This window comes from Melanerpes formicivorus, unplaced genomic scaffold, assembly GCF_026170545.1.
Source record: "Melanerpes formicivorus ecotype bairdi unplaced genomic scaffold, bMelFor1.0.p_v2 SCAF_4, whole genome shotgun sequence".
Taxonomy (NCBI): domain Eukaryota; kingdom Metazoa; phylum Chordata; class Aves; order Piciformes; family Picidae; genus Melanerpes; species Melanerpes formicivorus.
The window spans coordinates 19,373,450-19,385,055 of NW_027142356.1; positions in this window are offsets into that span (position 1 = coordinate 19,373,450).

The following is an 11,606-nucleotide window of genomic DNA, read 5'->3' on the forward strand; positions in this document are numbered from 1 at the left end:
AAAGCAATACCTGATGCTGAGAGGCTGAGGGAGCTGGGGTTGCTTAGCCTGGAGAAGAGGAGACTCAGGGGTGACCTTATTGCTCTCTACAACTCCCTAGGGAGGTTGTAGACAGGCAGAGGCTGGTCTCTTCTCCCAGGCAACTAGCACCAGAACAAGAGGACACAGTCTCTAGCTGTACCAGGGGAGGTTTAGGCTGGGGGTTAGGAGGAAGTTCTACACAGAGTGATTGCCCATTGGAATGGGCTGCCCAAGGAGGTGATGGAGTCACCATCACTGGAGGTGTTTGGGAGGAGACTTGATAGGGTGCTTGGTTGCATGGTTTAGTTGATTACGTGGTGTTGGATAATAGGTTGGACATGATGATCTTGAAGGTCTCTTCCAACCTGGTCTATTCTATTCTATTCTATTCTATTCTATTCTATTCTATTCTATTCTATTCTATTCTATTCTATTCTATTCTATTCTATTCTATTCTATTCTATTCTATTCTATTCTATTCTATTCTATTCTATTCTATTCCTTGGAGAAGCAAGTGAAAACCAGTGATTGCCAGAGACTTTTGTATGCCTTAAGAAATCCTGCTGTAAGTGACGTGCTAACAGCTTGCACGCATTAACATCCAGAAGCTTTGGCAACAGAGGTTGTTGCAGCTTCTCCCCGAGCCTTTGATGTTTTGAACAGCGTGGACAGTGGCATGGAGCAAGGAGGAAGCTCTATCTTTTGCTCTGGCCATCTTGAGCTTCAGAGTGGTGATGCCACCCACAGCAGGAGGACAAGTGGGAGGCTCAAAAACATCAATTAAGCTCAGAATTGCTGCTATCACCTCCCCCTGGGACTTGCTTGTTATCTTCAGGTGAGAATTTTACAAATTTTAGTTAGCTTATGAGCCTTTCCACACCTCCAATGGATGCTGCAGCCCCACCCCATGGTTCTATGTGACTCTCCGTGCCACTGAGGGATCCTGCAGTTCAGCCCTGAGAGCTACCTGGAAAGGGAGCTGCTGTGGATTCAGCAATACTCCCCCCAGCCCTCTTCCCCTGACACCCCCTCTACCCCCCACCCCAGGTTATGTCTCCCTTGTCTGCAAAAGCTGTGTTCTGATTTAAAGTAATACTGCTAAGTTTTGTTAAGAAAAATATTCAGCGTTTTATAAGTGCTAACTTGATATGGATAATAATTTTAGCATTATTTCTGATTATAAGGGCTTTGGGAGATTTATTATTTTGATGTTTTTAGTAGTTAACAGTAAGCATAATGAATACTGGGTACTCATGATAAGTATTTAGTAATTATACTAAGGTATATAAAGTAATAATAATAAATATGTTAAGCATATGGTAATTATCATATACTATTATAATTAGTAATTGCTTATAATAAACATGGTAATTAATAATAATAGGACATAATTGATAATGGGTAAATTTAAGTAGAATAAGTTATTCTATGAGTTCAGAAGATGAGCTTTTCTTCTGCTCAAACCTTTTTGTGTGTGTGCTAGAGCATTTCAGAAGAGCTCTGTGTAGTATAGGTGAGGGTTGTGGTAAATAGGTTTTCATTTTAACAAGCATACTTTAGTTAATGTAACATCTTTTTTGTTTCTTTTTTGAGACATTGATTTGATGGTTTAATTTTAACATAGTTCTTTGAGTTTCTTAGGGATTTTTGGTATTGGCATAAGTTAGGAGTTTGATATAAGGATATTATAGAATGTTTTCTTTGGTCTTTTCTTTGTATTCACAATAGCTTTAAGATAAGGATTATATTAAAAAAAGAAAAAAAATTAAAAGAGAAGGGAAAAAGAGGTGGGGTGGGGAGGAATTTTGATACATCACACAAGAGGTTTAGCCTAGGAAAAGAAATAGTCTAGGAAAGGGATACATATTTTATCACCTACAGGCTTTTGTGATACCAGCAAGGAAAAGCCAACCCATGTCATGACCTGGAAACATCAATTCTGCAACTCAGTGATGCAATCATCTCAGCAGAAGACAGTACAAGAAGCCCTATGAGGAGAGGCTGAGGGAGCTGTGATTGTTTAGCCTGGAGAAGAGAAGGCTCAGGGGAGACCTCATTGCTGTCTACAACTAACTGAAGGGGGGTTGTAGCCAGCAGGCAGTTGGTCTCTTCTCTCTAGCAACCAGCACCAGAACGAGAGGACACAGTCTCAAGCTGCACCAGGGGAGGTTTAGGCTTGAGGTGAGGAGAAAGTTCTTCACTGAGAGAGCCGTTGGAATGTGCTGCCCAGGGAGGTGGTGGAGTTGCCATCCCTGGAGGTGTTCAAGGGGGGATTGCACGTGGCACTTGGTGCCATGATCTAGTCATGAGGTCTGTGACTTGATGATCTTTGAGGTCTCTTCCAACCTTGGTGATACTGTGATGCTGTGAAAAGGATGGGACAAACAGGAATGCCCATGAAACGGAAAATCAGCAGACCTAAGATTGATCACAATGTCTGCCATGATAAACTGAGATCAAAAGCATCAGTCTGAGGCTGATTTCATTAGAATGTCACCAGAAGCCATCTGAATTAGGATTGAATATCATGGTTGTTTAATTTTTGTGTGGTTAGGGCATATGTTCACATGGATTTATATGTTAACTCAACAGTCTGTCATAGTCAGGTAATAATGTTAAATGGTTAAAGGGAAGGTCAAAATGAATTATAGCACAAAAGACATTTACATTTTAGGTTATAAAATAAAGGGGGGAGGAATTCAGGTATTATATCACAAGAAATAATAGTTAAAGCATGTTATGCTCTCAAATTTTCATTTTATATGTGGTTTTAAATGTGGTTTAACAAAATTTATGGAGGATATAAAGGTTTTGGAGGCTTTAGTTGGGAGAAATTGAGAAGAAAAAACAAACAACATTAGGTCAAAGGTAGGAACAGTAGGACCCAGTACCTTTCCTTAGCAAAAACAGAGCATCAAGAGATCAATATGTTAGGAAGAGTAAAAATGGATTATTTGGGCAGAACCATGAATATTCAGGATGTCATCTCTGACCCAGCAAAGTGGCCTTTTCACTCTTGCTGTCTGCCTGCAGGTCTTTTCCTTATCTGTGGAGGTAGAGCCTGGCCAGCCCTACCCTTATGGATCAAGGGAAGACCTTGCTGGCACTAAACACTTACATGATTTTTGACCATCTTAAAAAAAGGCAAAGGTGTTACATTCATGCCTTTGAAGCTGATTGTAAAAGACAATGTGGAAGATTGGATTTGCTGTATTTGTAGGTCTTTGTATTTTAATCCCTGTGTACAATGTGTTCAGGGTAGAACTCGTATGGTTAATCAAGTCGTCTTTATTAATGAGAAAAGGGAAATGTAAGAATTGGAACTAGCAAGATCTAAGTTCTCCTTTAAGAGAAACCTTCCTGTCTGAAAGAAGCAACTGTCTTTTTGTGTCTTGACTTTGTAAGATAATTGGAAGGAATGTATGTTTGTTCTTTTAGTGTAGGTGGAATTTTTATCTTTAACCATATATTATGCCAGTTGCGTTAGAATGAGTTAATTGGTGCAGCTCTTGGAGTCCAACAAAGTGAGCTGCTAAAACAAAGCAATCTCACATCAGAAGCATTAAATGATTTAGCTGCTGAACATCAGTCTGTTAGACATGCTATGTTACAGAATAGGGCCACTGCAGATTTCTTGCTACCTGTCCATAGACCTAGTTGTGAAGACTTTGATGGGATGTGTTGTTACCAGGGTGGATACAATCTCTTATAAAAATTGGATTGTTGATTTTATTGATTGCTTTTGCTACATTGTTAATTTTACCTTGCTTGCTTTTATGTATGCAAAGAATGTTAGAAAGGTTGATCAAAAGTGTAGTTTTATTACAAAAAGAAAAGGGGAAGATGTAAGAGAAGGGTTGTTTTTTGACAGCTTTGGAACAGCTATGTTTTGCCCTTGAGTTAGGAATGCATACCTTATCAATGTGCCATGCCTATTCATATTGTGTTAACATTAGCATACTCCCAGGTGTTCTTTTCTTCCATGGAGTTTATTCCATAATTTTTCTTACATTCTGTTCCTCTTGTAAAAATATTTTTTTTGACTGGAGCTTCAAATGATCTTACTATCTTGCTCACTTGCAACACACAAAGAATTTGAAGGCCACATTTATCAAATTTAAGATAGATTTTATGATAGCTGTGGAAGATGTGTCTGATTTATAAAATGTATGAAACCCAGCATGGTATTGACATAACCTTTTAATAGAAGAAATTGATCGGTGTTTTCAAGATAGAATTCTGCTTTTTGAAGTCTCAGAGCTTTTGGTTCTTTGTTTTAATTTTGTTCTTTATTTAACAGTACTTACAGTGTTTGCAGGGTTCATTTAAGTTTTATACTATGGTCAGCATTTGGGAAAGCTAATTCAGAGTCTAAATTTTCAGAGACACAACAAAGACTTAGACAACTAACTCTCATTAGAATCAATATCTTACTCACGTGCAGTTCATTTGGCTATATAAACATACTAGTGATGAAGATAAATAAGACAAGAGTATTCTGTCCAATGTCATTAGAAAACATCTTGGAATCCATGTTGTCCAACCATGGACAACTTCCTAACATACAGGGCTATTCCAGCACCTCTCCTTCCTTGCCTGTTGCTTCTGGAGAGTTTATAGCCATCCATGGCAGCACTCCAGTTGCGCAAGTCATCCCACCATGCTTCTATGATGGCAATTGTGTCTTGGTTTTCCTGATGTACAATGGCTTCTAGCAATCAGCTAGAGGTAATAGAAAAATATCATGGAAATACATGGTTTGGTCCATGTGAGAATGCCAGTTTTGTATTGTATTCAGAACAAAAAAAAAAAAAAAAAGAACAAACCAAAAATAGTTTTGTACTTTTCAGGGTTATTTAAGCTTTTAAACAAAGTTTTTCTCTTAATCTTGATAAAATTCTAATGAAAAATGCTGTTGTCAAACAAGAAAATAACATTGTTTTTGAATGTTCAAAATTGGCTGCTTCTGCTTTACTCAAATAAAACATGTTTGCTAAGACCATGAAATTAAGCACAGAGGCATTAAAAATCCTTTCCTCCCCTAGGGAAAACAAACAAGCAAACAAATTTTGTGAATAACAATTCTGAAATAAATAAATTTTTTTAGTGGTTTTGTTACTTTATAAAGATGCTGTGATAGCATTAATTGATTTCTTCCCCACTTGCATAACATCCTAGATGCGTAATATAACGTCACAATAAATTACAACCTGTTTAGTGTAAATTAAAACCATTTGTCTTCTTCCATAATTTTTTCTTAATGAAATCAGGAAAAGTGGTATAGCATCATTTCCCAAATGTTCCTAGAAATGTGTTTAAAAAAATAAGATCATCCCTTGCAAATGATGGTCCTCTTTTCAGTAAGCTAACTCCTGCCTTTATGCAACTTTCCACAATAATTCTCACCACCCATGCAATTTCCACTCCAATCTGTGATTATTCACAACCCTCCCAAAAGTACAGTATCTACTGCACTTTGTGGTACTATGTATTAGAATGTTTCTATGAGGAAGAATAAACTGAGAGGTGTGGGTGGTAGCTTTGTTGTTGTATATAGACTAAGCTTGAGAAATAAGCTCTAATCACTATGGCAATGAACTTAAACCTGCCATGTGCCATTGTAAGCTTTTCTTTCTTCTTTCTTTTATATAAATTTTAACTAACACATAAACAGTGAAAGAACAAGCACACCAAGCTTAATTCACAGACCTCATGATGCTGAAAAATGAAAAGCTGAGACAGAAGGTGGAGGGGGGGGAGATAGGGAAGAAGAAATGAGAGACAATACCTGCATAATACTTTACCAGCCTTTCCTGATGATAGTTTTGTTAGTTTTAGCTGTGTAAACTTCAAGTTAATTTTGCTCAGGAGAAACTTTGTTGCTAAGTTTACTTTGAGGTTTGGCATGCAGAAATCAAATTCAAATACACATTTTCACTCATTGCTTAGTTTCAGGCATGTGACTGAATGTTATAATTCATTCACTGAAATCCACCATTCCCACTGGGACTGTTCATGGGACTATTGGTAAGTTTTCAACTCTTGAAAGTATTCAGCTGTACCCAAAAAACTGACAAGATGTAGGAAAAAAATGCATGCTCTGTCCTTGAAACTGAGCTATACTGACCACAAATTGCTAGTGGAACAATGGTTTCAATCATTAGTAAAATAAAGGTGGCTACATGATTTTATGTATCTTCACCCATATACACAAGTGGTTGTGTGTATGTACATGCACACATACACACACACAGTGTTATAGAAGAGTTTTTCTTGTTTTTCTTTTAGTCTAATAACCGTGGCTGCATACCCCTGTACTACCATGTACGGGGATGATACTTTACACACCCACTGATTACATTGCCATCACAAAACCCCCTATGGAACTGTAATTTTGGAACCATATTATAATACCTATTGCTATTGTTTATGTAGTTTTAGTAACAGTGGGGAAAAAAAAATCCAGTACCAGATTCCTGAAAGAGTAGCTTCCTAAGTTGATGGGCTTTCTTTTAGATGGATACAATACTAGAAGTGACCACCTGGGAAATTGATTCAAGTTCTCTATTGCAGCATGTTTTTTGGTCTGCATGTGATCCTTTCCTTGTTGATGTAGCAACAAATTCTTGCGGCTGTTATACATTGAACAGTTTAATCAAAAAGTGCTAGAAGACATCAAAAGAAGCAAAAAGAGAACAAATTGGTTTTGTATTATCAATGATTTCGTTTATATCTGTTAGCTGAAAAAGAAAATTAGATTAAACACTGTAAGCATTTTTCTTCATGCTATCAAGTGACTCAGTTTTATAGCATTGGAAGATCTCCTTCAATTTTTGAAAGCGAGAGCTAGGCTGTGATGGATGTGCATGTGTACGGTCCTTTGACTCCTTTATTTCCCTGGCTACTGTGTGCAGTGTGCCAGTAAGGACAGTTAATAACTATGTGTCCAATCTACTGTTTTTCTTACTCTTATCTCCCTTATTTGTCAACTCACAGGTGATATTTTCCTTTATTTTTTTTTCCCCATCAAACTACAGTTTTTGTTACAGTGACAGAAGCCATTAGGCAACAAAGGAGCTGATTGCTGAGTATTGTGAAAATAATTGCTTGTAAGTCCATCATTTAGGGGAATATTTGTGTTTTTTCAATTTATCAGTGAAGAACTGAAATGACCAATATTTAGAAACTCGTTCTTTTTAACTGAAAAGATTGATGTGACTATGAGCACCAGGAATTTTCTTGAAGTTAACCACACAAAATCAATATTTTGCATTGGTTTTGACAGAATGATATGCTATTTTGAAAATTCTAAATGAAATAGCCATTGCTTTTCTTTCAAAATTGCCATTCTGATTTGTTATTGTGTACCATAATCATCCGGATAATTTCCTCACAAATCTTTTACTACTTGAACATACACGCGCTCACACAAAATCCTCTGAATTGAAAGCAATGAGAGGTTCACTTGCAGACTGAGTGATATGGAATCCTTTTGTGATGCTCTTTTGGGGGCAATAATTCATGATTGATATGTGGGAAATATCAAATAGCAGCTCAGGGTTTAAGATGAAGTTAAGATTTTGATGTAGCGATGCATATCTTTTTGTTTTCCCTAGTTAATTTTAATTTAACAGAAATTCCAAATGATTAGACTACTCAAATGGTAAATTAAAAATCTTACATTCATGAATTTAAAAACTTTTTCACTTTTGGGTAGAAAAAGGTAGGAAAGTATGCTCCCAATGAATTTAATATATATTAAAAAATCCCCCAACCCCAGCACTTCCACAGGGATTCCTTCCTACTTTAAGTTATGACATTTCTGAAAGCTTGAATAACTCATAGAAAAGAGCAAAATTGAATTTATGGAGATAATATGTCTCACCTGACTCCATCATAAATAGATTACATTCATCTTAGCTGCCCTCTCCTTGATTATATTTCATGTTTGAAGTATAGATTTTTCAAGTCAGTCTGACAGGCAGGCATCTGAGGTGCCTAACTGCCTTTTATACTGGAAGATACTGCTTGAAAGATGTGTGCTTTCTAACCTGACTGATTCATACATAAGGAAACATCTTGACAAGATTATTTTCCAGCATGCAGCACAAGGTGTGTGAGTAGAACAAGATCCATAAAGGTCCAAAGACTACAGAAATGAAATCTCCAAGCCCTAAAGATCTATAAATCCAGTAGGGGGAAAAAAGGCATTCTATATTAGGATTATGACTAAGTACTAGACATTTCAGATAAAAAGGGACTCGGAAACTGTGTTTTGCCTGATCACCCCAGCTGGGATTGTAACCAATGCAGCTGGAAAGACTGTCAGATAATACCCCGAGGTACTCTGAATAGACATGACATGGGCAATACTCCTTTGTGTGTTCCTGTTCTGTGAATAAAAACAAGAGTTCAGGTCCAGGAGTAAAATATTTTCCAAGCATTTAGTTCACTTGACTACTTCCATTATTTCTCCTATTATTGAAAATCAACCACTCTTCTATGTCAACCAAATGCTGCAATAAATCTTGGTACTACTTGCTTCCTTCATTATTCAGAATAATTGGTTATATCAGAACAGCAAAGATAGAAGATGCAGTGCATGCAGCTGTTTTCTGTCATGTCTGTAGGCTAATTTCAGGGAAGGCTGAAGTGCAATTCCAGTCCAAAACTGAAGTTAAGCATAGGATGTTTATGCTTCTGAGGGATTTTTGTTTGTTTGTTTGTTCGGGCTTTTTTTGTTGTTTGTTTATTTGTTTGTTTCCACATAGAAAGATGTTGAAATGGCCCAAAGGAGAGCAGATCCAGTGCAATACACATTAGCCTGGTTAAGTCAGTGTATCTCAGGAAAGGAGCAGGCAGCCTTGACACAGGAGCATAAGGGTTTTTTTAATTATCTTGCAAAGAGTCTGTAGTTCAAATCTCAACTTGTGTAATACCAATAATTCCTAGTGGTAATTGCCAAGAACACTCCAGGTTGTCTTTTACTCCAGTATGACTTAAATATCTCATGAAATAGTATTTGTTTGTGGAATTATATGATACTCCTAATAACTTGATTTTAATTTTTAAGTTTTTGGTTTTTAAGACTGTTCCCTCCTATCAATAAACACTTTTGCATATTCAGTTTCTCATTAGAGTTTCTAGCATTCTAGTGGAAATAAATGTCATCAAATTGTTTTTTCATGCTAAGTTAATATGTTCATTTTGCAAACTGGAGGATGTTGTCTCAGCAGGGGAATAATAATTTTGAAAACAATGGAGTTTTCTTAATGACACCTAAATATTCTGAAGGGCTTCAAGCCAAACAATCCACAACATGAGTTTGCCTCTATTTCATCAGTGGTTTTGTTGGTAACTATGCATTAACAATGAACCCTATTTTACTTATAGGTGTGTAATGATATATATCCAAGAGCTATCATAGTTAGTGTATTGAAATAATTCCTTCCAGATGTCTGTACAATGCCCCAACAGCAAGACATGCCCATTGTAATAGATTTTAAAGGTTAAAGTGTTTTCACAGATTACAGTGTAACGTTGGCCACATATCTGGCTTTGGAGACTATTGTTAAAATGAAAAGCTGCACAATTTTGTTGACGTTGTGAATAAAAATCTATATTAGTGTTCCCGCTCAGTAGTTGTGGTATCAGAATGGTTTAACATAATGGATATAATGGGGAGCAGCTATATCTACTGTTACAAACTTTACTTGATTTTCTTTCCTCTGCTCTTAGCTTACCTTTAATGAGGTTTTAACCAACTGCAAGCACACTAAGGAGGACATAGGATTAACCCTACATTGGTTTCACTTAGGGCAGCTTGGTGTTTTGGAATTTCTGGATCCTCAGCAACTTGGTTCAAGCCAAATTTGATCTACACCAGTAGATCAGACTAGCTTGCTGGAAACACTGCACAAGCTTGTACCATTTCTGTGTGACCTTCTCAGGCTGTGTGTGAGCTGTGGCATCTTTGCCAGGTAACATGATGCATGTGCTAATGCATGTGGATTTTTCAAGTAGGAAGGTTAAGTGGGACTCTGCTACCTGTTCTGCTTGCAGTTGTGAAACGCAGGATGGGGGAAGGCCATATAATCACCTGTACCTCTGACACAAGAAGCTGTGCTGTATGCCACATGATAAAACAAGGCAGAAAAGTGCTATCCGATGTTAAAATTCTAGACAAGATGCAACAGGTAATAAGTAGGGATTTCAGTGATTTCTTTCTAATGTTTATAAATGAAGGAAGCCTCTAGTACTACAATTAGCATTTTCCTAAAGAGGAGTCACTTTTGATCTCTGTCTTGCCTCATTCATTTAGCTTTAGGATGCTTCAGTCTCATTAACTGAAATGAGGTAGGTTACATGAGGCAAACAGATTTGGGCACTTTTCAGGGGAAAAAATATGCTTAAATTAAATTGCCAGAATCGAATTTGTCTTTGAACTTTATATCAAGTGCAGCCTCTAAAGAGTTATTTATAAATGCTATAGTGTGTTAGATAATACTTATTTAAATGTTTAGATCTCATTAGAAGTATTTTATTTGGAATATTTATCAATCATTATAATTTGTTCATGTTATTGTTTAATGTGATTATTTAAGGTGACATCTATGAGAAGTAACTGTAACTTAAATTTTCTGGATCCAGCTGGTTTCATCACTCTGAAGCGATTACAATTTTTCAGCATCTGAGTATGCTTGAATGTCACAGTAGACTAGGTGAGAGCATATGGTCAAAGTACCAGATTTTTGGCATAGTAATAGTAATCTCCATACAGAGAAGAACCTCGAGATGCTCTTGTTTGGTTTCTTGCTGTTCCCTAGAGCTAGAACAGAGATTAGGATACCCTCAGCTGTATTTCTGCCAAAATCTATGTTCCAGAACTGGAAGTAATCGTCCACAAAGTTCCGTGTCATCACGTTTCCCTAGAAATTCCCCTCTTCTGGTTCTTATGCTCATGGCATAAAGCACAGTAACAAAATCACAGCAGATACAACAGAATAACAAATGATATCAATATCAATAGAAAATGTAAACCAAACAAACAAAACCCCAAACCCCCAAAACCTATAGACACAGGTCATTTTTGAAAGAACTGTAATATAATTTACCATTAAGAAAAGTTCCTCTTTCCCTTCCTACCATTAATAAAGATGTGGTCTTTTCTGAAGCTGGGTGTCAGATCTCACACCTGATCATTACTGCATCCTGTCAAAGAGATTTGCTGTGAATTCTAACATTTAATTTCTTGGACAGTATGTTGCACTAGTCCTTAAACCATATGCAGTACTGCAGTAATCTTTAGCAATTAAAACAATACCTTTTACTCTGTCTTTTGGGTTCCTCAAACCTAGAAATTAAGAAGCCTTCCTGTTTTTTATTAAAAGATAGTCAACAGGTTTCCAAATCCTGCTTGTTTAATAACTTTAAATGAGATATGTCATCTCAATAATAGAAAACACTTTATGAAGTTAAGTCTGAGTATGAAGGGTAACATTTCTCTCCATTAATCCTTCACAATGGGTTTCAAGTTTGATGACTGTTATGCTGATTTTGCCTAAAGATCTCTATGGGATGCTGCT